The 27,717-nt window shown below is 43.9% G+C and overlaps 1 protein-coding gene across 3 annotated transcripts in view; it reads right to left on the reverse strand.

The window, feature by feature from the left end:
- Positions 1-27,717, reverse strand: part of RRAS2 (RAS related 2) — a 336,038-nt gene that overhangs the window by 133,737 nt on the left and 174,584 nt on the right. The gene's annotated exons all lie outside the window — the stretch shown is intronic.

The raw sequence follows: 27,717 nt of genomic DNA on the forward strand, positions 1-27,717 counted from the left end.
TTATCAGTTCATAATCTGTTGGTGCTGCTGAATGCCGGGGTTGCCAAATGCCCTTGCTGGCTGACTTTAACTAAACCTCATGGGTTTTACCCACTGCTCTAAGTGAAGCCTGAATTACCAATGTTAGACTCAGGAGAAAATTGGATTAGTTGTAAAAGCCATACAGACAGATCAATGGAAGCATGTTTTGGCTCTTCCCAATAACAGAACTGAAATGGGGAAACATATTTCAGAGTTCTTAACTATTCAGGTGGCAATAGGCAAAGCGATCGGATGGACAGCATGACCGTTCAGAAGCCGCCACTCACAATACTATGGATTGCATCACTCTCAAATATCCTATTCAGAAATTGGCTAGTTGCCCAAGTGGGAGCAGGTAGAAGGATCCACTCACAAATTGATTTTGCCAGAGGCAGTTTTCTACTAAGTTAATGTACATAGGATAAGAATAACAGTCGCCATGAAACATAACAGCAGGACACATAAAACCATTCAATGGCAACAGTCGAGACACCAGCTCAGAAAGACTGGCAAAAATGAGCAGGTTAAATTCTCTTAAAGTTATAGCCTTCAAGCCGAAGAATAGAACTGATGAATTCAAGAACATATTTTAATCGCTTTTAATGAGACCGATCGATGACAGTAACAAAACATTGAAGAAATTCGGTTTTCTCCCCTCAAGCATGCAATAATATGATTAACTCGCCCAGCTGAAAAGCTTTAAATAGAACACCTCTAAGCACCACATGGAGCCTCACCAATGACATCATACTCCTTCCATATAGGCCCCCTTCAAAAATACACTGTTCCAAGTACTCATGCTGGATCTGGTTTGCAAGGGACACGGGTAACCACCTCACTCCAGAACATTATGGACACTGTCCCCAGTTTTGACCTTTTTTGGCCTACAAATCATTGCTTACAGGAGTACAACACCTAGAATGCATTAGGGGACCAAACAAACTTTCAGGACTGAAACCAGTGACCACAATGACCTGAAGGAGGTAGTCACCCTACAACTGACATGCATGTTCTGGCATGCATCTACTTGGACTAGAAATGCATGCACAGTCCTTCAACCAACCAGACAAGGAAAGATCACACCTAACCATGCAAGCAGAAGTGGTAAAAGTGTGACAAGTAAAACATTATTTAAACTAAATTTCCTTGAATTACTATTTTAGCGTTACTGTCAGGGAAATGGGTTATATGAGATTGGGACTGACTTAGAAGCATCAGGCTGTCCACGATGATTTTTTTATCCGCCCATAGTTGCTCACAGCCAGCTGCCATCAAGAGAAGTTGACCAGCCATAACTGCAAAGCAGATAAGAGCGCATGAGGTATCTGGTGACATTTTCTGAGTGGCTTTAGAATGGGATGATTGACCATTTGGCATGGGCAAATGTACTTGCTGCAGCTTCCAGCAGCACAGACCCAAAGAAAACTGCAGCCTTTATGAAATGGAGAGCTTGACATATAGAGAATTTACCAGAGCTCTAGCATTAGCCACTCTGCCTCGTTCAGTACAAAGTTCATTGCATGGTACTCTCAGATGCTTAGTTTGTCTTGCAAGACTTGCTCAACTTCGGCTCTATAAAGACTGCCTGTTAAAAACAGCGTTGTCTAGACTAAAGAAAATACGCCAGTGAGAGTCCCAATGGCAACACCTTTGATAAAACATCAACGTTTTAAAAGGAGCGACAAAAAGAATACAACACCGCATTTAAATTGTTTTCTGGAGACACTTGGCTATTACAAAAAAAAAAAGACAATTGCTGGATAATTAATGCAGGTGCTTCTCAGAGTATTCTTCTGCCTGATCTCGGTCTTGGTGTCTTTCTTCAAGACAAAAGTTGAGTAATTTATCATATTCCAGACTCAAAGATAGCGCGAGCACACAGGAACAATGGGGACGACTAGAAAGCGAGTCACTGCTGCTTGTAGCATTAATGTACCTTGCACTATTTCTTTGCAGGAAATGTGTCGTTGTGTCCAAAGTGAACATATTTTGTGCTGCAAGGTAGCTCCAAAATGCCAGTTTTGCATTTTGTGAAGTTGCAGGTAATTTTTGTGAAATTTCATATTATCAAACAAAATCAATTTATGTTAATTTCGCACCCACCTAGTGACGAGGCAGGAGGCTCCATACCACTTATGCATGAACTCTAACACAGTAATTTACGTAAAGGGAGCATCTCTCTAATACTTACTGCCATTACCATGATGGAGCAAGGGTGAAACCAAAAGTTTTTGTATACCCCTCTCGAAGTCTCTTTCCCATAACAGTAATATGTATTATTCGTGTGGTTTTGAAATTAACGTAGAATAGAATGCACACACACAAATACACGTGGTATACTAATTTACTTGTGTTGCGAATCTTAATTAGGTGAAATCGTTATACTCATCTGGTATGCAAATGTCATAATCTAATGAAAATCTATGTGTGTATGCTTTCAGTACATCTTATTGTGGCAGAAATGATGGAGAATGGTAAGTAAACCGCGCTTAATTGTTGCAAAAATGCTAGGTAATAACTAACAGGGTTACCTTAAAATGGGGGAGGTAAACAGAAGGGCTATACCTCAAAATCTAACGTTTAATTGTGTTTGTTTCCATAATAGTTACCATTAAGGCCCATGAGGCCTGGTTTAAAAGGAAATTTGCGAGACTCCGAATCTGTGGTGATCTACGCATGCGCGACTGTGCTCGAGAGAAGTGCAAGCAGCCTGTGCCTGTACAGCATGGGTCAAGGTCAGCGTGCCCTGGAGAGGAGACCAGTGCCAAAAATGTGTATGTCCTCATCGTGAGCATGTGAATAAGCCTGAAGTGACAATTTAAAGGACACAAGTGAAAAAACTGTTGAAGAAAAATCAAGACCTTATTTTTTTTAATATAACTATGACTTGCCGGAAATATGGACAATGAGGAGATGAGGTTAAGCTCATCCACCCCTTACAAGGACCAATGAGAGTGAATGAGGACCCTAAAAGTTTCAAATCTTAGATAGATAAGTTAGGGAAAAAGGGTATAAAAGAGGATGTTTGGAAGTAAGAAAAAAGCTTGCTTTTGATTTTATTTTCGCACCGCGACATGCTGTCGGACTGACAAACTTTTCCAATGGTGCAAAGACTTTGAAATTTTTCTTGACTTTAACTTTTGATGGGTGTGGAGTCCGGATGGCAGGTGAACATCAAGAAAGAATGGAGAGGTGGTTTTTGGGAAATATGCTGTCCTTACTCTGATGTCCGTTTTCCGAAATCTTGGTAATATTATGTTGACTTATTTTTTTAACTAATCTGCTAATAAATGTAAATTGTTTGAACTTAACTTTCTTTCCAGGTTATTAAATGTGTTCATGATTATTGAAGTAAGCTAAATAAAATAAGGTCATGCTAGGAGAATTAATCTCTAAATAAAGATTGAATAAATGGAGAATTAGGCTGGTCTTGTTGTCCATTAGTTAACTTTTACTTGCTGATCCATTGACCAAATGGTGGGGTGTTTTAACGTTTTCTTATTAATAAAACCATGGTAATATTGATAAACTGCAGATGTATATAGTGTATAAAGTTTTAGAATGAAATAAGGCACTCCGCTAAAATCCAGCATCTCTTCCTCCAGTTTTCACTAATCCTGGGAGCAGGGTGATTTGTGTGAATGAGTGACTCGCAGTTTATGGGCCCCACTGACGAGTAGTGTGTGGTAGCTCCTAGGGAATATAGTGATGGTTTAGAGGTTTGGTTTTCAGGATACACTGAGAATCCGCATTGATTGACAGTGAACTCCCATGGCACATAAAGATGCATATTTTCTCCCTACAGACATTATCTGGCCCTCTGAAATTGCATTTCTTCAAGCACCTCTCTCCATTCCACATAGTGAAGTTTTAGTTCACTCTCTGGAATGTCAGCCACGTATACTGAACCTGTAATTTACATTTGTTTATCTTGTGTACAGATATCCTATTACCGTGGTACTTGTTGTTATATCAACATATTTTGTTATTAAGTGTAGTATTTCATTTTGGCAGGAGAGAGGCTTCTTATATTTCCCTGCCATAACTCCAGCTGGTAAATACCTATTGGTTATATATGCATATATAGTGGATTGATAAACTCTCTGATGTAACTGAATAAGAAAATTACATATCCATGTTTGTAGCTTTTCTTGGAAAGCGCTCTGACAAATTCAGAGCCTGTTTTGGGCTATGCACACCTTGAAATGAATACATTCTCATGAGCTTGTACCTCTGTGTTTTCCATTGGATCTCAGTCGGCACACTAATTCCCAGTGTCCCATTTGCACTCTATTCTAACACGTCTGAAATCTAGCATACTGAACATCTGGAGCCACAAGTGTAAACCCAGAACTTTCTAGGAAACGCACCTTTTTTAAGGTGAACACGCATTCAATCCCAAACCTGTGGTTTTTGCTTACTCTACAATTCAGGCCATCGAAAATTTCAGGGGAATAAATCTTAAGTCCAACAACAAGATTTGTTAGTAAAATGATGAACTATCCACAACTTCTGCAGATAACATGTTTCACAAAATTGATCATATATCCCTTTTCCAGATGCATTCAATTGTCAGAGGACTTGCCGATTCATCATCCCATAATGGCACCATTGAACAAAACGCACTTTTCACGCTAAGCTAATTAAGAGTGGTTGAGTAGTTTGCATTACAGGTTTTTAAACCTATCCATATATTATCAATTACAATGGTGATCTCTGATCAAAATCAATCATTATTGCCAATGTAGTTTACTCCCATAGCGGCTTCCACACAAACATTTCCCAATCCACATCAAAACATCTCCAAAAGACTGTAATTGTCCACTGCAGTAAGAGCAGAAAATACATTATTTTATCCTTCTGAACACAGAGGGCTGTACCTATGGGGAACTATGGTTGCTAAGCAATAGGTGGCTCCTCTTCAATTTACAGCACTTCCCACCACACAAATGTAAAAGTAATCCTATTAGCTTCCCTTGAGACTACAAGAGGTGTATTTATTCTAAGCCATAGCCACAAGCAGCTTTTAAAGTAATGAGCTACAGAAAAGGCAACATACAACAAACAGCCAAGGAGGAGCGAGCAAGAAGGAAGGGACCAAGCTACAGGGGCAAAAGGACAATTATTTCTGTTTTATCCGCCACAAGTTTATTTAAATCCCTTGCGTACGTTGTTTATTGTAAAATCTGCAGTGTCTGCTACAAAAAGGCCATCTTTTAGATACATTGTGCGCATCTTTTCTACAGCCCTATAAACTTGTTTTTTTGGTGTTCAGTACAATAACCTATTCAAACTAAAGTGAACCAGGAATAGCTTGGAATCTGAGGGAATGTACAATGCATGTGGATAATTTAATTTCAGTGGTTAGGGAGACATCCATTGCAATTCCAGAACGGGTTTGACTCCGTGCCAATGCCATGTAAGGTTTTAATAACTAAAGCTACAATTTCTGATCACAGATCTCAGACTATGATCGTCTTCCAAATGTATCACATGCATGGTCGATCAATACATAGTTAATATGGTGAACAAATAACGGCGATTTTTTCTCACTTCACCCAGGGGTAAAAGAGTTACATCATGCACAATAAGAGAAAAGCCACTTTATTCACAGCAGTCCGTCTAAAACAGTGGGATATATGGGTTTCATGCCAGTATGCTATTTTAATGGACATTAAGAATGTTGAAAATGTACAGTTGTGGTTTGTTGTGTAATAGTTTAAACATACAAATAAAATAGTACAATCTTATAAGAAAATAAAGTTATGCCCATTTGGGACTATATGCAGGTTTCTTACATGCAAATTAAGCTTGGTAGGTGAACGTTGTGACATCTCAGAAGTAAAAATCAAGCTTGTTTTTTTGCTGTAATGTAATTGCAGTGAACAGAGGAGTAATGGATGGCCACACATAACATGGCCTCTCATCCGTCGTAATTGGGGAATAAATACAAATCAGCTTACCACTGACCTACCACTCTATGCCTTCCCTTTCCTCTATGCCAGAAGCTGTGCTCCCTTTCTACAGAACTACTCTGCCAGGCTCTAAGAGAGCCCAGCCAGAGCAGCCTGGAATCCAATCACTCACGCTAATGTCTCTCTATGAAATACATGCATAACATGTTGTTTCTTGGCAGAAGCAGGCTGGTCCTGTTTCCAGTTTACTCAGTTCTCAACAGTCCATACAGCATTTCCCAAACTATGGGTCGCAAGATGATTTTTGGTGGCCCACAAAGGTCCTGGTCTATATGCAAGTAATATTTAAAATGAGTAGCGCTCTTTGTGCACCAGTGCAAAGGTGATGAACAAAGTATCCTAATCCAGTTTTAAAACAAGTCCTTATAAGTATTCCAAAGCAAAACTCTCGAGGAACCTTCCAGTATGTTTTGCAGCTGTACTCTGTACTTCAAAAAGTCATTTCAACAGAGAATGTGCTCACTATGCGTGATCATACACAACCATAACATGTGTGTATGACTTTCAACCATAAAATGAGAAATATGTAATTGGCCTAATGGCCAAAACTGCTAACGTTGCGTCTAGGGAACCAAATTTGGACCCCCGCATTGGCCCAATATCATTTAATTGAGGGCTAATCACTTAATGTCCCATGCTTATAATAAAATTAAGCTGACTTCGTGTAGTGTAATCTGGTGCTCATGTAAAGCGATTGAATGCCCTCGGGATGGATATATATCTCCCCCAGGCGAGATGCACCACAGGTAGGTTTATTGTGATCAGGGAACAGCTTCAGCAAACACAAATCCAGCTGCGGTTCGCCGACGCGTTTCGGGCCTTACGCCCTTCTTCCAAGGCGAGTTGTGGCAAAGACAACAAACAATACTCTGTGTTTTCCCCTATTTAACTGTCATCACGCTCAGGTGAGCCCATCAGCAAAGCATTATGGGACTGGAAGTCCAAATCCTTACCCACGTGGGTCGATGCACAAAATAAAAAGTTCACTCAATCAATGCATTTGCCGATAAAGTTGCGGACAACTGCCTCCTGTTCCGCAAGTAGCTGTCCCAATAAAACAGCTGCGGACCCGCTCTACCTCATGATGGCATCATCGCGATTTGGATTGGTTGACTTTTATCCTTCCTTTCCCTAGGATGGGGCTCGAATCAGACAGTGAGTGCCCTCAAAATGTTAATTAGGCCTTAAGGAATGTGGGCAAATTCACTATACTGGGAAGCAGGAAACATGACCCTCAATTAGAGCTGTGGTCAAGTACACTTAGAATGTAATCCTTGTTTTTACCAAAATATATTTGTGATCTAAACTGAGAATCGCCAACCCCCAAACATAGAGTCAAGTCTATGGCACTGTGCTGACTTTTTTCCACTTCACAAGAAGGGTAGAAAAGGAGGTCCCTACTGGGCCCAGTTTAAATGTCTGGTTACTTAATTTGCCAAGTCTCAGCCATGGTAGGCGTGCTTAGTAAAAGCACTCCCTGCTACACTGAACTCTGCTTTCTTAACTCGTACATAAATGCCTATGCCTGTGAAGTGTCCAGGAAAGCTATGATTGTTGGACCTTCCTAGAAATACACCTGAAAAGGTCTTAGAAAAAATGTAATTTACATTAAACATAGCAGTAAATCTGTTTTACACCAATCTTCAGACCTTCCCATGATTTTCTTAGAAGGTACAAAGCCATCTAATCATTTCACCTCATTTTCCACAGTCTTCTCTCTTCCCACCTCATCGGACTAATCCGTAGTGACATCTGTCTACTTTAAACGTTTATCCAAATTGGATTAGAAATTCAAGCCCAAAAGAAGTATTTACATTTGGGTGTTTTTTCGACTACAAAGCAAGTTCTTAGTAAATTTGCTAACATTCAACAAGCATTTGCAATGCAATAGGTCTCGCATTTGCGAGACTTTGAGCTGTCGGCATTGTAAATGACAATGTCTTTTATTTATGTGTTTTGCATGTTTTCGAAACACAAAAAAGGCATTGTCTGTTACAATGCCAACAGCTCAAACTCTGGCAAATGCGAGACTTATTCCATGTCAAATGCTCGTCACTGATGTGGTCAGATTATAAAGAGCAAAATAAGTTTGTGAAGCACTTGGGACAATTGGCAACAGGGTGCGGGGGTGGGGCTAGTTATCACTAACGGAGCATTGATTGTTCTTCAGGGTGATAACTTACACTTCAAACCTTTCAACATGTAACTGACAATTCCTCATTGCAACAAGGAGAGTACATTACAGAATAAACATCGCCTTTTCACTCACTCCAAGTGAATTTCATCATCAACAAGCATTTACAATGCAATGGTTTTGCCTTTGTTAAAGTTAGAGCTATTGGCATTGCTCTTGACATTATTTTTATTTATGTTTTTTTAACATAAACAAATGGCATTGTCTGCCACTAGCTTTATCCCTCGCAAATGACACACACAAACACACACAGAGCCCCCCACACACACACCCACACAGAGCCCCCCCTCACACAAAGCCCCCCACACACACACCCACACAGAGCCCCCCCTCACACAAAGCCCCCCACACACACACCCACACAAAGCTTCCTACACACACAGCCACACAAAGCTTCCCACACACACAGCCACACAGAGCCCTCCACACACACCCACACAGCACAAGCAGGCAACAGGGGCACACGGAGGCACAAGCAGGCAACAGGGGCACACGGAGGCACAAGCAGGCAACAGGGGCACACGGAGGCACAAGCAGGCAACAGGGGCACACGGAGGCACAAGCAGGCAACAGGGGCACACGGAGGCACAAGCAGGCAACAGGGGCACACGGAGGCACAAGCAGGCAACAGGGGCACGAAAACAGGCACAAGCAGGCAACAGGGGCACGACAACTGAGGCACAAGCAGGCGACAGGGGCACACAGAGGCACAAGCAGGCAACAGGGGCACACGGAGGCACAAGCAGGCAACAGGGGCACACGGAGGCACAAGCAGGCAACAGGGTAATGAAAACAAGCACAAGCAGGCAAAAGGGTCACAAGCATGAATTGTAATTTAGACGGGGCTGAAGTGGAGAACGGTCAGTAGGGAAGTAGTGCGGCTGGTGCAGTGGTACCAGGCCGGAAGGTGAGAGGGGCTGTCTGCACCCCAGTTTGGACAGTTTCCACTACCTAACAGGGATTGGTGGGAGGGGGGCGTACTTCTTGCTTGCTTTAGGGCTGTTACTTCGGGGACGCAGTGCACACTGCCGCCGGGACACGACAACAGGCAGGGAGAGGACAGGCTAGGAGAGGGCAGGGAGGGGACAGGCTGGGAGAGGGCAGGGAGGGGACAGTCTGGGAGAGGGCAGGCTGGGAGAGGGCAGGGAGGGGACAGTCTGGGAGAGGGCAGGTTGGGAGAGGGCAGGCTGGAAGTGGACAGGCTGGAAGTGGAAAGGCTGGGAGAGGACAGGCTGGGAAAGGGCAGGCTGGGAAAGGGCAGGCTGGAAGTGGACAGGCTGGGAGAGGACAGGCTGGGAAAGGGCAGGGAGGGGACAGGCTGCTTATATTGATTTTCTGCCACTTCGGTGACCTGCAGATCCACCCCAAGTGTGGCCCCTTGCAGAATTGCGTTAGTTAGAGCCACAAGGCTGAAGAGAGAAAAAAAAAGGAGGGGGTTGGTTGCGGGGCTTAAGCTGTGTGCTGCTGGGCGCCGAACCCCCTGCCTGACGTGCTGGGCTCCCTGTTCCCCACACTCTAGTTCCTAGCCTGTTACCAGTAGCCACCTCCTGTGTAGGAGCCGGGGTGACATTCGACAGCTGAAGAGTGGCTCCTGTTGAAGTGTGGCCCTTCGGTGTGAGACGTGAGCGCTGCTATTGTTGTGGCTAATAGGCAGCAGGACCCAAGTATGTAAGCCGCAGCTGCCACTGTCCCTGCCCTGGAATAGCCTGTGCTGAACAGGAGCAGCTGCTATGTTACTGCAGCGGCTCAAGGTAACATGTCTGGAATGTTATCAATGAAACTCCTGAATTCTGTGTCCACGCCTGACTTGTCTATACTGCTTCCAGGGTACAAGTCCTAAATACAAATACTGCGAGACTAATTAGCATATGCAACGACTTAAAGTTCAGACAGCAGTGACATCACAGGAACTAGTGATGTCACACACTATCCTATCCCTCGGCAAAACAGGCCTCTTTTACAGCAAAAGTTGAGGTACAGCTTTGGTTATGAAAAATAATGTAAACACATGTGTACAAGTTATATATTTGTATCTAAACCAAACACGCATGTGCATTAACTTGTCTGTCAATGCAAAACAGTTAATGTTTTCCACCATAAGAGAGCTCACGTTTAAAGAGTTATCAATGTATTTGTACCATTTATTCATTTACCAAACCATGAGCCTCTTCCCACTACCACAGCCAGAAACTCCATTACAGAACTAACAGTATTGGCTGAGGACCGGTTCCACGTAGATTAGGGAGCAGCGCCCTCTCGTGATAGGTCCTGGGAATAGCGAACCTGACTTCTTAGTCCACAGTAGCATTATCAGGCCGGTTGGAACGTCACCATTCATGTTCCGCGTTTCCGGTATCGTCCGCGTTAAGTATTTCGTGCCCCGTGGTTCGTGTGTATTCGTTATATGCGATGCCTGGCGGTTCATTCTTTTGTGACACTTTGTTCTGCGTGGCATGTGATAAGAGCCAAACGTGTATTATGCTACGTGGTAGTCGATTTGTAATGTTTGTCGATATCAGCTGTGCACGACAGAGCTGTAACGTTCGTGTTTATATGCGGCATACGATGTAACATATGGTTAATACATTGGAATTTGATGCTGAGAAGAACCAACTCAGTGCATTGAACTATTCCAAATGAACACCTTTGTGAAAACTAGTCTTTCGGCGGTGAATGTTTGTCTAGGGGTCGTTCATTGAGCAGAGTTCGACATTTAACAAATAGTTCCCGTATGCGTATGCGACCAGGAATCAATGTTAGAATTTCCAAAATAGAGGCGCTTTACCCATTGAAATGCCTGCTCTCGTGAGATGACTCAGGACTACAGAGTGAGTAATCATGCTGCTTATGCCCAATTGGGTTGTTTTTAACTTTTTTATATGTTTTTTAATGCATTTTTAAAATGTTTCATTCTGTATGTACTTTTATGGATTTATTATAATCCGAATAAAGATCATTTCATTCATTCATACAGAGTGACGTCACCGCGTCTGCTCCTGTAGTTCTAATGTGTCGTTGTTCACAGGAATTTGCCGTCGATGCCGGACCAGATTCGGGGGCGTTCCCATGAACAGGCTTTCGGCTGACGTAGCCAAAAGGGGAAAATTCTCGGGAACGCCCCCGAATCTGGTCCGAGATTGACGGACAGAGCCTTCTCCCAATGGCTAGCCTCCATTTATGGAGCTAGCCAATGGGAGGAGGGGGCGGATACCCGACCCCACAGAGAATAACAATAGATTTTGCTAGCGCATGCGTACTTCGTACGCATTGCCAAGCAAAACCTAAAAATGACAGCTCCCAAACCACTGTGCAGAGCTTTACCACTGTTCGGGCTACTAGGACTATACAGTATGGTTATACGACCCTGGTGAGGGAGGCAGCAGAAGGGCACTCCAGTACATCTATCGGCTACGCTGCCTGCATTGTTTAGGGTGCTGCAGATAAAACTACTCATCATACAGACGAAGGATGTCCTTAAGGATAGTTTGAATTCAAGAGGAGACCTAGCATTCATTGTGAGCGTCTGCACTCACAGCAACAGGATCATGCACTGCAAGGGGCCCCATTCGCTAACAATGTGTAGGTGCACGAGGATATGCAAATCCTCAATACACTGTGGAAGGGGTTAAACAAGCACTGTGGGAGGTTTTGCGCACATTGAATGACAAGACATTGCACGTGCCGCACAGGACACTTATCACTGGAGACGGTGCACGCACATTAGGGGTGAGGTGCACATGCTGCAGAAACCAAAGACAGGGCGTACACTTGAGAAGGTGGCACATGACAAGGGTGCAGTACATAGTACAAGGCAAGAGGTGGCATTGCATCCAGTGGTACAAGAAGCACTGCGAGCTCCAAACGGGGCGAAACAACGCCACGCAGACTGCATGGCAATCCACTGCATGTAATTAAAACCGAAGCACTGCAGCCGGGTAACCGTAGTTTATGGTTTGTACATATTAAACAGGATTGGGACTAACTGAAAGGTCTCGCTTCCACCAAGTTCTGCACCTTGTGCATTCTGCGCAAGAAAACGTGTTGTATGAAACCAAGAGATGTGTGGTGGGAGGGAGCCAAACGTAGTACACACTTTCGTAGTCACTCACTTCAGTGCAACACTTTCTTCGCGATCGCAGAGCACCCACAAAGCATACTAGGGTGGCTGACAGTGCATCATCCATGGATCTGCAGCTCTCTGCGCTGATGCCCGTGCGTGGGGGGTAGAAGAAGTCCCACGTGGGGAGTGGGGTGGTCTGTGGTGGCGTGGGAACGATACAAGATAGGAGCAAAAAGGACGTGGGTGTACAGTATGCTCAGACCAGTTTGCGTGCCTCGTGGAGATTAACATGTGAACTGTCATAACAAAACAATGGAGTTGCTTTCTGTGAAAAATGCAAGGGAAAAACCGGGTATCCCATCCAGTTCCCGCACATGGGTGGATATGGAGCAAACGGCGAGAAAGAGGTGGAGAAAAACCTGTGGTAGAAAAATGTTCGCTGCCAATTGCTTTTTGGTTCCCAGTCAACAAAGGCCATCCTGCCCGAGTGCCAGAGTAGAAGAAGGTAGGAAAAAAAGAAGCGTTGTGTACGGGTTGTGACGTCTGACAGGTGCGGGAGAAGGGACGGGGTGGAGCATTATCAAGCATTGGCATAGCCAATAGGTCTTGCCTTTGGGACCTTATAAGTGTTTAGTTATCCAGCACAATATCCTTCGTGCAACAACATCAAGTGTTGCTTGGCTAAACACTTATAATGTACCAAAGGCGAGACCTATTGGCTATGCCAATGCTTGTTTATTTTTTATTAATGCATATTTATATAAGGTGGTCATTACCCAAAGATGCTAGAGCGCTGCAGGAGAGATTTCATTGCATGGATGTTACAGATGGTTTGGGGTAGACAGTACTGCTTTAGGAAATTACATGGTTCAGGGTACAGCTATGTAGATCATTACATACAACATAATGTGCGAAAGAGGGGGGGTGTAGTTTACATAGTGTTTTAAGGGTAAATAATATGCTCGTTAAAAGGCCCAACCTGCATACTGCTGTGGTATTCTACTAAATGTGTGAAACACCTAAGGAAATATCAGAGAATAACATCGAGGAAAGGTAACGTCTACATTTGGATGCCCTTTATAGGAAGATTTAAAAACTTGGGAAAGGTGAGCTATCCTCTTACTAATGGGTCGCAGGAAGCGCACACTCATGACGCCTGTATAGTCCAGCTGGCTCTCGTCGCCAGAAGTGTAATTCACCAGGACCGGTGCAGACCGCTTTGGACTTGCACCGACGTTCAGGAAGAGGGATAGGTAGAACTATCCAGTGGGGAGCTGGGTCAGTGGATGGAAGGCGGGACTTGCAGCCGGTGAATTATGTGCCCAAGGTGAGGTACATTCACTACCTCAATGAGGAATAGGGAAGGAGCCCGGGGTGCTCGGCGGCAGTGTGGCCACAGTGATTTCGGACAGCTCTCACCAGCCAGGCTGTGCAGGTGAGCTGAGCAACTGTGAATGCACGACTGCGTGCGAGTGCACCGCTTCTGGTGCGGGCTGCCTTTAATGCAGCTGCCTACTTATTGTGCAGATGCACTTGCCACCTGTTATAATTTAGTATTTTGTGACCATATTTACCGTGCCAATTCCGCCCCTGCAATATTCATTTTGTTTTATTTGTCTGTCTTCTGCTCCTGTGACTTGAAGAGAGTTTCCACATTGCAAAAGACATTTCCGATTAGCAAAAGAAAAGACAGAAGGGCCACAGCCCTGTTATCTAGAACAGTAATCAAATAATGCCTGTTGTCGAGAGTTCTCAACTACCTCGTTCACGCGTTGCCTCCAGGCTTAGCGAGCCTTCAGGGGAAATATATATACTGTTCCCCCGAAACTACTCAAGAAACAAGGTGAATGAATTCTAGTTTTTTTTTTATATCTCTAAAATATCTAAAGTCTACGTTTAATATATACAAAAATGTGATACCAGAACAAAGGAATGCGAGTAACCATTGCTTGCTGCAAACGGGTTAAATAGTGCTTTCAATAAAGGCAAGAAAAGTAACATGCTTATTCAACACACGTGATATATAATGTCTTGTGTAGAGGCGTCTATGTGGATTTACACTCATTATATTTTCAGAGCCCACAAAACATACAGGTTTTTGGTACACAATTGATGATAATTTACCGCCTATCGTCATTGACTTAACAAGAACAAGCATTGGCCGTAAAAGTAAGGCGGCAGCGCAGTCGTGAAAGTGATCGCGTGCTCTGTGGTGGGGAGGGGCGGAGCAGTCGCGCTGTAAGGGTGCTGCGATAAAAGCCACATGGCTGCTGCGCGCATGCTCTCAGCCACACAGAAAGCTGTGTGGTCACATTTTAATATGCCCACTCACTAAAAGTCTAAAAAGCGAGTCAGCAAAAGAAGGCACATGCATGAGCTGAAAAAACAGGAGGGCAGGAGAAACTATATAAACGATGGTTAGCGAGGGGCGAACAAAAGGGAACACAGGTATGTCATGTGGGCAAACCAACATGAGTGATAGAAGAGGTAGGGGTCTGGGAAGTGTATCTGAGATGCATGCTTTTTGGTAGAGGGGATTGCAATGACCACTATAAAAAATACGAGTTTACTACATGAAATAAACAAAGGAAATGCACGTTGAATCGTGCTGAGATTCGAGCAAGGAAGTCCTGGGTGGAGAAGATTTTGTGATGTGTTCATGTCGTCCACCCCACCCTGTCCCCCTCTACACACACAGTGTGTATGTGAACAGAACAAAGTGGTTGGATTCATAAATCCTAGCCCCGCCTGGGGGAGTGTGATCCTGGGATGACACGGGGAGAAAAAGATCTTTGGGGAGCTCTGGGGTCAGAAGGGGTTAGTCTGGGAGTATTTCCGCCGTAATCGACCAAAACCAAATTCTGGGAAACCTCTTAAAAGACAACAGAGATACCCATGGTCTAGTATCAGAACTGGTACAACTTCGAGGACGCCGTAGGGAGGAAGCCTCCCTAAACAAGCATTGGCCACGCGGCCTTGAAAGTGACGCGGCCACGCAGCCTTTAAAGTGATCGGGGGCTGTAAGGGTGCCCGCGAGCGATACACTTAATGAGCCATGACGAGAGAGGAAAGCCAGATGGCCCCTCTGCTCGAAACTGTGCGGGTAACCGCACGCTCTAGGCCACACAAAAAGCTGTGGTCGGCTTTTTAAAGCCCACTCACTAAACGTCTCGCCAGAGCAGCGCATGTGCTGGCTCAGGCGAGACCTAAAAAGGTATTCTAACAAATGTTAAAACTCTAACAAATGTTAAACAATCAGGAACTTTAAACATTTGAAATTTCCTACAATTCAAATCATTGTTTTCAATGCAAATGTATGAATGGGTATCTACACTTTGTTTTAGTGACCAGTTTGGAATGGGAGAGTAGGGTACTGGGGCGGTACAAGTCATCTGTCAGTCATTGTCCGCTAATAAGACTGGAGGAAAATCAATCTGCCACTATGAAACATTGCTAGTGGGAGAGCAATTATGGAAAGCAGCAACGACTCAAGAAAATATCTCTTCCAAAACAAAGGCATAAAACTAAGCGTTGGCACACTCTTCACTAGATGCCTACTTTAACTCCTTAAACACAAGTCTCTGCCACAAAAAACATAGCACATCTGCAAATAATTCAAAACTGTAGTACTGCTGACAGCTAGAGTGAAGTTAATGGATTACGTTATTTAGCCCATCAAGGCTGTGTAGGCCTTGGTGCAGATTACATTCAGTTCAAAGTACTATTTTCTGTTTACCGGGCACAGGACAAGCGTTTGCACCATAATTCAAGCAATGAAAAACGAGCCTTTGAAGAAAGATTACAATATGCTTGCATCCAAAGGTGGCTGTTCATTCCATCCGGTTGGCCCTACACTGTGGAATACCCAAATAGCCACTATCAATCTCTGAGTGAGGGATCAAGTCTCTTTGGGATATTGTACTTTTTGCTTTAAGGGGTCCGACAAGAATTTCAATTTCCACATTTAAACTATTCTAAATGTAAAACACAAATACATACATGATTCCGTTAAAGTATAAGTGTATATTTTTGGCTGCCTTTAGAATATCCATGAGAAATATTTACAGGATGTGAGTTGCATATTCTGTAGGCCCTTATATCACCTGGCCAAAAAGCAAAGAACTGGACAAGCAAACTGCTTTCGATATGCAGGAAAGCTAAGAAGAACTGATGTATGGTTCTCCGTGGCACTATATAGATACGTACTTCTACATAGAATAGTTATGGCTCAAATACTAAAACAGTCAGCACCAAATTGTAAATGATACCGCTTAAATTCACATGAGATGTCTGCTGTGAGGGTTGCCCATTATCAGCATTGTACAGCCAAAAAAATCAAACATCACCATGCAATAAATGAAGAGATCCGTCACATAGTACTGGAGAATTTGAAAAACTTTAATGTCGTCCATTCATTGCAGGTCCCAAATATCTATACAATCTGATTGCTTCTTTACATCTCACAAAGACACTCAGATGATCAAGAAGATGTCCATCCAAAACAAAACTCTCCACTTCTCTCTCCCTCCAACATTGCCAGCTCAGGTCAACAAATATACACAAAATCTCATATCAGACAACCAAGTGCATTAACAAACTAAGCAAACTATATCATATGAAATATGTAAAGAGTCCTGCAGAGCGTACTGAAAACCATAAAACTGTGCCTTTGTCTCTTAGGCTTCAACATCCAACACACTGCTATGCGCTGCATCATATTACACAAACACCGCACCTCAGTGGTCATTGTTATGTTGAGATATGGTTTTTATCCCAACACTCAAATGTGACGAGGTGTGTTCCTCCATAACCCTGTGACATATGGCCCAGATGGTAGAGACTGTGACATGCTGGGAGTTTAATAAAAAGTCCCCGGGCCCCAAGCTCGTGGCTCACATGCATACATGGTGCTGGTGTGGTTATTGTTTGCCAGTTGTCACTGCTTCCCCGTTCTGACTGGGCTGATCGTGTTGTCAGCACCCAGACAGAACAGTCATTACACACACAATTAAAACAAACACTTCCCACAGGATAAAAACATAAAAAACATCCTTCCAACCACACACCCTACATGGTGTAGGCAGCCTGCTACTCATGTAGGTAAGCACTTAAAATTCTCTCATCGTAAGCAGCTTTCAAAGTGGGGGACGAAGGACTGCTCAGCATGCACGAGCTGCTGAGGACAGTAGGAGGCTGCAGGTGCACTGTTCAAGGCGCAAACACTAAGCCGGAAGCTCGAAACTGCCTATTTCAACATCAGACTTCTCGCTTCAGATCAGGTGCTGCACTGGATGACTGGGTCACTGCACTGCACGTTGTAAAATGTGTTCATAACGGATTTTAAAGAAACACGCCACGTGTGATTCACCCACCCCATGCGCATTTAATGTAAGATGACTCATACTACTGGCAGCGAATTGTTTACTATGTCACCGCCACAATGTGCAAGCGCTGCCTTCTGCTTCATAACGTCAGCTTATTCACGCGACAGCATTCCGGGGCTCTGCACGAGCTCTTTGTCATGCACAATCACAGGGGGTTAGGGAGAGGAGTGAGGTATGAGAGAGTCAGAGAAAGGAACACTGAGTCACGAAGTGTGGCAGACGATACGAGAGAAGGACGAGAGTGCATGAATTAAATGTGACTTTTTTTTCTTTTTTCTTTCTAATAACTAAACCTGTTCCATCAGTGGTTAGAAAGTTTTCTCCTTCGTCGGTGTAGGGAGTGATTAGACAGCACTAGCATGTCAATACAAAAGATGCAAACCGGTTTATATTTTTTGTATTCATTTACTTACGTTTTTGCTACACCTGCTGGAATTGATGTTACTGAGAGAATATTACAAAAATGTGCTTGTGGGCCACACTAGCACGTGCCTGGTAAGATTCTCCGTGAGCAGTAGCTCGGCAAAATCTAGGTGACTTGGTCAATAATACCGATTTTTATATTTTCTCTGCACTAAGCCTCAGATTCTAGTGCCTGATAAAGGCACTGCACATCTACGAATCATTTTATTATCGGAAGTCATCACGTACCTTTTGGCCTGGCCATCGTAGAGAGCTGAAAATTAAATTAAATGCAAAATTATACTAAAAGGTGATGAGTTGAATGTTTGAATTAATTTCAACCACTGGTAATTACCCAGACAACATCCCAGTCCAGGATCAACCAGGGCTGGCAGTTCAGGCTGGACTGTTCCTACTGGACCAGGGTCAAGACTGACTTGTATATAGCTTAGAGCATACCGAGGTGGCACTGTGTGCAAAATAACGAGGAACTAGCCAGCAACCTCAAGTCATTACTAGTAGCTGACAGTAATTCAAGCATTCCATCTGGTCACTTCTTAGTATACTTCACTGAAAATGAAATACTTGACTTCCAGCTGCACCAAAAAAAAAACATGAGTTCCATTCAGCAAGGAGGGGATACCACCAACACGAATTATCTGTTTACCGCTGTGATATTAAATGTTCCAATATATCTATTGATATGTGCCCACTACCATTCATTTTAAATTCCACAGTGTTATCTATGCAATCAATGTTTCAAGTATGCAGCGGCAATACAATTACAATTTTAAACAAACTGCTCTCCAAGTCCTAGGAATATGGCAGTCAGGTATTCCCATCGTAGCAAGAGAGGTAATGGCATCAGTACCGTACAATATGTCAATAACTTTGAAAATATGGCCCACAGACAGCATCTTTTAAAAACTATTTTCACGCATTAGCATCAGCAACAATTAATATTCTTTTTAAATCTATATATTACTGGTCAGACAAAACGTGCTTCAATGCAGTGTATATTAAATGAGTTTGTGTGACACAGGGTTCAGGCACTCAACAGAAATGTTCAGGAAACACTGCAATTTTCCTACCTGTGGCTCAGATCTCTCGCTGCAATTGTAGTAGCCTGCCAGCCACAGCAGCATCTCGCTGTCACCATAGTGCTATGAATGTTGCAACCTTTGCTGTACAAAAAGTGACAAATTGGCAGGGGGCAGCACAGAGTACCATTCCGCTGCCAGGCTCTTTCACCCTAATCCACCTTCTCCCTTAAGGGCCAGGGGATGCCTGGATATCCAGGGAAGCAGAGGCTCCCCTACCCGCATACGTATGTCACTTCAGGGGATGGTGGGGGTGGAGGGCTTTATGTACCTTAAACCACCTGGTGTGCATTTCTTCATGGCGAAACCCATACTACCATTTTAGACCTGAGAGCCTTAGGGTGGTCTTCCCCCCAACTTTTTGCCTTCCTCTTCCACTTTTTCTGACCTTGTTTTTGCTGGTATTAGGATTCTAGCCCTGGCCAGCAGTGGTAATGTGTGCAAGGTGCTTCAGCTCTCTCCCCCAATTATGGCAATACTGACACATCTCCAGTTGGCATATTTACTTATAAGTGCTTAGTAAAATGCACTACATGTGCCCATGGCCTGAAAATTAAATGCTACTAGTAGGCCTGCAGCGCTGACTGTGCCACTCACTTAAGTAGCCCCTTTAACCAGGTATCAGGCCTGCCAGTGCAGAGCCTGTGTGTGCTGCTTAAACTGTTATTTCGACCTGGCAAGATAAACATTTTACCAGGCCCAAACCATCCCTTTTTATACATATAAGTCACCTTTAAGGTAGGCCTTGGACACCCCAGTGGGCAGGGAGCTGTGCATTTAAAAGTCAGGACATGAACTTTAAAGTTTTACATGTCCTGGTAGTGAAAAACACTAATTCGTTTTTCACAACTGCAAGGCCTATCTCTCTCATAGGATAACATTGGAATTACCTTATTACACTTTATAAGTGTAATTCCCAACTGGGAAGAGATAAACTCTTCAAGTCCGGGGTCTCTGGAATCACAATTTTAAATCCAAATTTATGGGGAAGCCGAATTTTAAATTGCAACTCTGAAAATGCCACTTATAGAATATTGGCTTTTCTTACTTTAGCCATTTGGTGCCTGCTGCCTTTCTCTGATCATGTCTGGGGTGTGTGGCAGCTGGTTTTTGTGTATTCCCCCTAGATAGACACACACAATGGGATCGTCTGTGTGAATTAATGGGCCATCCTGGCAGGAAAGGCGGGAGGTACTGGACCCAGCCTCACACCTGAATAGGCAGTGTTCTGTCTCCACACAAAGGGCAGCATACCCCCCGTGGACAGTCTCGAGCGAAGGCAGGAAGGAATGACCTCTGTACACTTCAAAGGCCTGTCTTTGAAGTCTTCACCACTACAAAGACACCACTGGGCAAAAGTACTGGACCTCAGACACCACCACTTCATTACTCTTATGGACCTGTTGGATGCTCTGCCAGGAAGGAGTGCTCTGTTGCTGAAAGACTGCCACTCTGCTGGGCTACTTTGCTGTGCTGGCCTACTGACCTGCTGCCCTCCTGCCTGGGCGAGAAGGACTGGACTTGCATCGCTTGACTCCAAGGCCAAGCTGGCTGGCCTCTTGATCTTAAGTCTCAGACATAAAAGACTTCCAACCCCTGCAACTGTGTGGAAAAGTGTAAATTCTATGTTAGCAGAAGCGGCAGCCACTTTGACTGTCACATCCATTTAGTTCTGTCGTACTCATTTTGTTCTCTGTATTTCGCCTTTTCGCCCACCCTTTGTCCTCAACCTTGTACGTGCTGAGAGGCTGTAGCTGCTGGTGCACCTGTCTCAGATGTTATCAAATGATCCATCAGCCCTAGTTTGCCTACAGCTATTTCTGTGCTTAAACTTTTTTCTTCCAGTTTTCCTTTCCATGCGATTACACTGCAACAACAGTATATAAGGATGATGGTTTCTGTATTCAAGGTACTTCCTCCCACAACACTCTATGGTGTTGCTCGGACACGGTCTCCCTCATGAGTGATTGATAAACTTGGTTTGTTTTACTTCACTCTAGGGCTGTCTCTCTTTTGTTAGGCTTCGTGAACGAGAGGGTGACCCTGTATCAGTGTTCCCTCACAGGGGTAAATTTCCACAACTGGACTCTGCCATCTGCGAGTCTACACTGCCTTGTGTTGCCACCCCCAGTCCTGAACCCTTGGAAGTGGGCCTAAGGTGCTTGCCAGCTGAACCGATGCATCGTCTCTGCTGCGCAATGCAACCCCAAGCAGAACCAAGGCAGCTCCTCGGCTGAGCGGTGCATCTACGAGCACAACTGACGCATTGTCACTGTTGGTTGGATTGGACCCATCGCAAAAGACTCCTATCGCCGCAGTCTCCCGCATCTGTAATGAAGGAATTGCCTTCAGAACCACCACTGCACAGCGCGTAACCTGGCCCAAGATCATTGAGGGCAGCTTCGATGATGGAACTCCGCGTCGCGACTTCACAGTTCATCGGAACCGACGTGTCACCTCTGCTGCGCCCCGTATCCTCGACAACGGACTTTACATCGCAAGTCCAGTTGACAAGATGTTCGACATCGATGCATCAGGACCTCACACTGCAGCCTCATCGCATCTCAGACGCATCTTCAATCCAAATTCAATATCGCCAGTTCTACTGATTGGATTATTCTTGTTTTATTTATTAAATTAAGCTCTATTTTTCTAACCTAGTGTGGAATAAGCACCGGTTAATTTAGGGTTTGCCTGTTTCATACCCGGACTAGGATTGTGGTTGCTACTTGACATGGGCTCGTACCCCAGACAACCAACAACCCAATTCCACTTACCCTTATTTAATGTTTGTATTACTGAAGTTCGCAATTGAACCTTAGGGTGCAAATTTTAAAAAGTGTGATTTTTTTACTTTTTGGCCGAGTAATAGAAAGACCTACAGAATATACAACTCACACCAGGAACATATCGGACTTCTATGTGCTAAAGGGAGCCATAAATAAAGATATGCCTTATACTTGCAAGCAAATATGCATTTATGTGTATCTACAATTTTGAATATTTTAAATGTGTACATTTAAATTCTTTGTCAGACCACGTGGAACAAATAGCATCATTTCACAAATAAAATGACTCACTAGTTTGACACATTAGTGTTCATTGAATACGTACAATTTTAATAGTTTTCCAAAACCGTGGTACTTAAAACTTTGATCCATGCACCAGAGTTTGATAGTGGCTTTTCGAGTACTCCAGAGTGTAGGCCCAAAGTCATGGACAGAACATACACAACTGGAAGCAAGTGTACTGTGATCGTGTTGCTGAGGCTCATGTTACGTTCCATTGTCCCGGACTGCAGGTGGGGTGTAAGGGTAAGCTAAAGGACTTTGATGAAAAAAGAAACCTCAAGAAAAAGTCCAAAGGTATGCTCCATGCCAGTACTCTGGGAGTGCTTATAATAGGGCCACTGGATGAAGGAGACAGTGCCCCATTACCCCCACTGGCAGTTGTAAGCCTGACAAACTGCGGTGTTGTGCACGGTGTCACACCACCCTGTGCACAGGTTCCTTTTACTGAACTATGCAGTATAGATTTGTAGGTGAACCCTAAAGGGGGCACCAGATTCCGTCTAGTCCTGCTGCTTGTTGGCTAATTAGGTGAGAGACAGTTTAGATCATATTGCTATCTTTGTTCGAGATCCTGGCTCACCCATAAGATAAGCAACTACCATGCCTAATAAAGCTGCAATGTAAATTTTCGCCAACTAAAATTGTTTTTGCTCATCTATGCATTTGCAGTATTTATTCAAGTGCATCTATTTATTTAGTTTTTTCATTGTGTGGGTCAAGCTATGATATATCAGCACTATGACATTTACTTTACATGGCAACATTCTATTTGGCTGGGCATTCCGGTTAACTAGCACTACCTTGTGGAACCTCCTACCTTAACACACTTCCCTTTCCAATACTTTTCCTACTCTCCTTAAGGAGCTAGGAGCTGACCAATGGGGTTAGCTCTCCTTTGTAGATTACCAATTACATGGAAGTCTGCTCAAAGATGGGAGCTATTGGAGTGTCTCTAAATGACTATAATATACTGAATCTTGAGCAGCCTAAAACTACCCTATGTTGCTCTCTTGAGTGAAGAATGTTAAGATTGACTTTGGAACGAAGAATGCTCCTGGGACGCTTGCACCATCCAATATACTGCATCCATAAAGGGACGAGCGGTCTACTTCAAGAATGTCACAAGACTGGAGCGAGGGAAGAGTGAGCACGAAGTCTAGTGGACCTAGATCCAACCATCTGTACCAGATTGTGACATGAATCTGCAATAGCATGGGCCACAAGAAGTCAACCTGATGGGTTCTGGTAGCGTTGTGAGACCCAGGCTGCCAACACACCTGAGATCATTAAAAAATCATCAGCTTTTCAAAGAGTTGTTTTGCCTAGGGGAACACCTTTTTTCATAATATCAAAAGATGTTAAACGTTCTTCTGTAATTGTGCAGCACCACAGTGACCCCAGAAAACAAATGGATTAAGGATATAGTAATACACAATAACACAGTGAACATACATACTTTGAGGCTACCTCCGGCGTCGTGGCTTAGGGACATACAGGGCAATCTATAGAATATCTACTGCAGGATACAAACTCTGACGCATCTGATCACAACAACCATCTGTCCGCAGGGGAACTGATCACTGTTGACTGAACTAACTAGACGTCATTTTGAGCCTGGCAAGAGAGTGGAGACTCCATCCTATGAATCTTATCAGTCACACGGGACAAAAGGAGGCCCAGGGCTTGCCGCACGACCAGATAGATAGCTGACTGACCTTTGTAGGCTCTTAGGGAACACCACCAACTGGGGGATATAGACTTGGTAGAGTACCTATGATTACTTAAAGGTAGCGTCGCTGAAAGTATTCTGTGTTTAATACCTGTATTTAATTGAGTTGTTTGTGTCTCATTCTTCTATGACTGAATCGCTTGATTGTTTCATTGTTGATCATAAATAAAAAATGATTGTTAAAAAATTCTTTGCTTTCTTTCAGTCGAGAAACCGGCCACAAACTCCTTTGTTTCTCCAAAGGACAGCAGCTACTAATCAGAAGGCACCAGCCAATCAGTTGTCAGTCCTGGCATGTCTCTCGATATCACCACCAACTCCGTGCGGATCTAAGAATAATCCCAGAGCCCCTTTTACTGGTTTTTCAGCTTCAGAGAAGTTACTGTGATTATCATCTTTTCACATGCCACTTTAGCTTTTTTATGTCATTACAACCACAATCGAAATACACAAATGAGTTATTTTATAGACAGTGATGTTATGCTCACTTTGACTTAAAAGTGCATTTAAATACTGTTTTTTGACGTAACCAATTTTTTTTTCACAACTAAAAGACGCGGGTTGCATATGCTCTGTGTAGATGACTTTTATTGCAGCTCACTGCTACTTGCACATTGAGTGTTTCTGCTTGGAAGTTTTGGATGATCTGTAAGGCTAACATTTTGCAAACAAAAAAACTTAAAGTAAAATTGTTGCCTTTAAATGTTTTTCCTACTTTCTTTTCTCCTTTTTCTGAAAGTATTTAACAACGAATTTCCGTTGTTTCTCTGTAAAAGTTTCCTTTTATTTTAATCGCAAATAACTACAGATAGCACATGTTCCTTTCTGCCCTTGGCTTGTAGCGTACAGTTATCGAGGGAACACGGGGCGCGAGCTTGCCTCGTGCTTTAAAATACCCTGAGGGGTGACGTGTTTTGGCGGGTATCCCTACAATCGTATGAGGGGCACTGAACATTCCTACGCCACTGCAAACGTTTGCTATGCTTAATGATATCAGAGCCAAGGGCTGGACTTACAATTATGCCGCGCGTTTAAGAAAGCAAACTGGATTACTTGGAAGTAGCCTCGTTTTGGTGATCTCTCCACCATGCCTAACAAGTCAGTGTGGCATCCGGGTTGTAAACTTCCCCATGCTAAAATGTAAAATAAATTACTTCCCTTAAACAATATACTATGGACGTCAAAGGCAGCTCACACGCCTGAATATACCACAATTTAGTGGTAGAAAATGATGGTTTTGATTTTTTTTTTCATAGTGCGCCTTCACCCACAAAAGGTGCAGGCTACCTCCACACCTCATTTTCTCTTTTTGGCTGGCAAAGGATAACAACCGACATAAACCAGCTTTGTTCTAGTTTGCTGCGCTAGTACTTGCTTTCTGGACACCTCCTGGTGGTTTGGTAACTGGCCTGGGTCTACAGTTCCATGCTATTAGTTCACGTTGCAGTCATTGGAACAGCGAGATCAGAGAGCTGTGATACGCAAAGTCACTTCCTGTGGAGTCTTACCCCATGGACTTTGCAGATGCTCACAGGATATCAGACTGCTAATTGTATACATGCTCTGCACGGAATAAACTGCCTTTGGTGACACAGATCTGCCCCAGTCATCACTGCTAGCGTGCAGCTCTGCTGAATACATTGAATATTTCTTAGTAGTAAAAACATTTTGAAAACAAATGCTGTATATATTAACACTTACATGGTGGATAAGCACTTTCCCAGGTTGTGCTGCCAACGACCAAGGTGGGCATGCCAGCAAATTTATAAGTAGAGTCGAACTAGAGCTGAACCAACAACTGACTTGGCCCAAAGAGCCTAAGTATAAGTGTTGTAGGGAAGAATAAGACTGAGTAGAAAGTTACTTTAGTTTATTAGGTATAAGACTCAAACGATGCCGCCAGCTTGTCAACATGGGGTGCGACTGCTATCTCAACATTCAATTGCAGGCGCCTAGCTGTCAGAACGGTCAGAACCAATATGCAGGAAAGGTAGGGGGGGAATGGGGAAAGCGCAAAGGGAGCATACTAAGTTGCAACACATCATCCTCCCTAGGAAAAGAAGGAAAGGAGGGATGGGGAAAAGTGGGAGCCGGAAGGACAAGGAATGGGGGGCAGAAAAAAGAAACACCCCTCCCATATCCTGGCCCTTGGTCTTTCACAGAAGACGCTCTGTAACTCCAACCCACATTACATTGACAAAGCAGATCACAATCTCATTAAGTATTGTTTGTGCCAGTGAGGGGCGGGCGACCCTTAGTCTATCACTCTTCCTGTCCTGTCTAACACCTCTGTTGATGATTCCCCCCTCTATTCTTCTAGTGCTTGACCTAGCTTCACCACCCCCTTCTGGCACTACCCGGTCATGGCTCCATAATTTTCCATCCTCCATGACCACCGTGTTCCTCTTCGACATTCTGATGGTACTGGGGGCATAAAACTTGTCACCCTCTTTCCTTAGTCTCTCCGGTTTCCTGATGTAGACCTTTTGTCCTCGCTGGAGTTCTTTCTCCTGGACTCCCCACTTCCTGTCGTACCATTCTTTGTATTTCCATTGATTGCTTTCGATCCTCCTCTTGATCTCTTCTGGAACAGTCTCCTCAATTTGCTTTCTTCCCATCCAATTGGGGGTCAGCTTAGTTCCAGCTTTCCTCCCTCTCAGTAGTTCGAATGGGGTGCGTCCAGTAGTGGTCTTTGGCTTGGTGTGATATGCCCATAGCATGTCTCTTATTGCCTCCTCAATGTTCTCCCCAGCTTGATTGGCCAATTGCATGCATTCTTTCAACATGCGGTTCACTCTTTCCACCTTGCCATTTGCCTTGGGGCAATACAGTTGAAAAACAACAGTGGTCCCAAACAAAAGTAATAATGAAAGAATAAAATATAGACAGAGTCAATCTATATTTACAGGACAGACATGTCCAGCCGGACAGGGGTCTTCCAGAGATTTTACTCAGTATTTATGTCTTGAAGTCACATAGAGAATACCTTCCAACAATCAACCAAAGTGGACAACAAGCCTGTGTCCAGTACTGACAGAGCGAGTACAAGCGGTGATATAGACAGCAGAGAAGGGCTTTGTAAGGCAAACCAACGTTACTCTATAAACAGTACAATTGTACAGAGTATAACATAAATGCACTAGACATTTCAGTAGTAATCACATTTCAGTTCAAGTGCATAAAAGGTCGACGGCGTTTCGGACCCCTATAAAATATCAGGGACCATCATCAGGACAAATACAATGAAAAGCCTTAGATTAATTAAGCCTCTAAATGCCGAGTCGCCTCATGAAGGAGAGGCTGGCTCCTCAGGCAGATGATACAACCGCGAGCCCAGAGTCGGGTTGCGGGAGCCGCGGATAAAGTATTTTCCGTCGGCTGGCCAGGATACCGGATTAGTCGGCTTGAGTGATTTCCTGGCGTCCAACACGCAGGGTAGCCAGTGTCTAATATGCTTCGACCGGGGGGCAATACAGTGGCGTGCGAATATGAGCTATGGAGCAGTCTTTCAGAAATTCCTTCATCTCTTCAGAGACCAGTTGTACCCCATTGTCCGTAACTAGCGTTAATGGGATGCCTTCTCTCAAGAACACCTCTTTAAGAAACTCAATGATGGACTTTGTGTTCACGTTGTGGACGATCTTGCAAGTTATCCAGCTTGAATAGTAGTCCACCAGAACCAGTAAGTACCAATCCTGGGGCCCCTTGCCGTGGATGGGTCCAGCTATGTCGAAACCTAGCTTGTCCCAAGGAACATTGGGAACTTCCACTGGTGACAATG

The sequence above is a fragment of the Lissotriton helveticus genome, chromosome 3_1 (assembly GCF_964261635.1).
Source record: "Lissotriton helveticus chromosome 3_1, aLisHel1.1, whole genome shotgun sequence".
Lineage (NCBI taxonomy): Eukaryota > Metazoa > Chordata > Amphibia > Caudata > Salamandridae > Lissotriton > Lissotriton helveticus.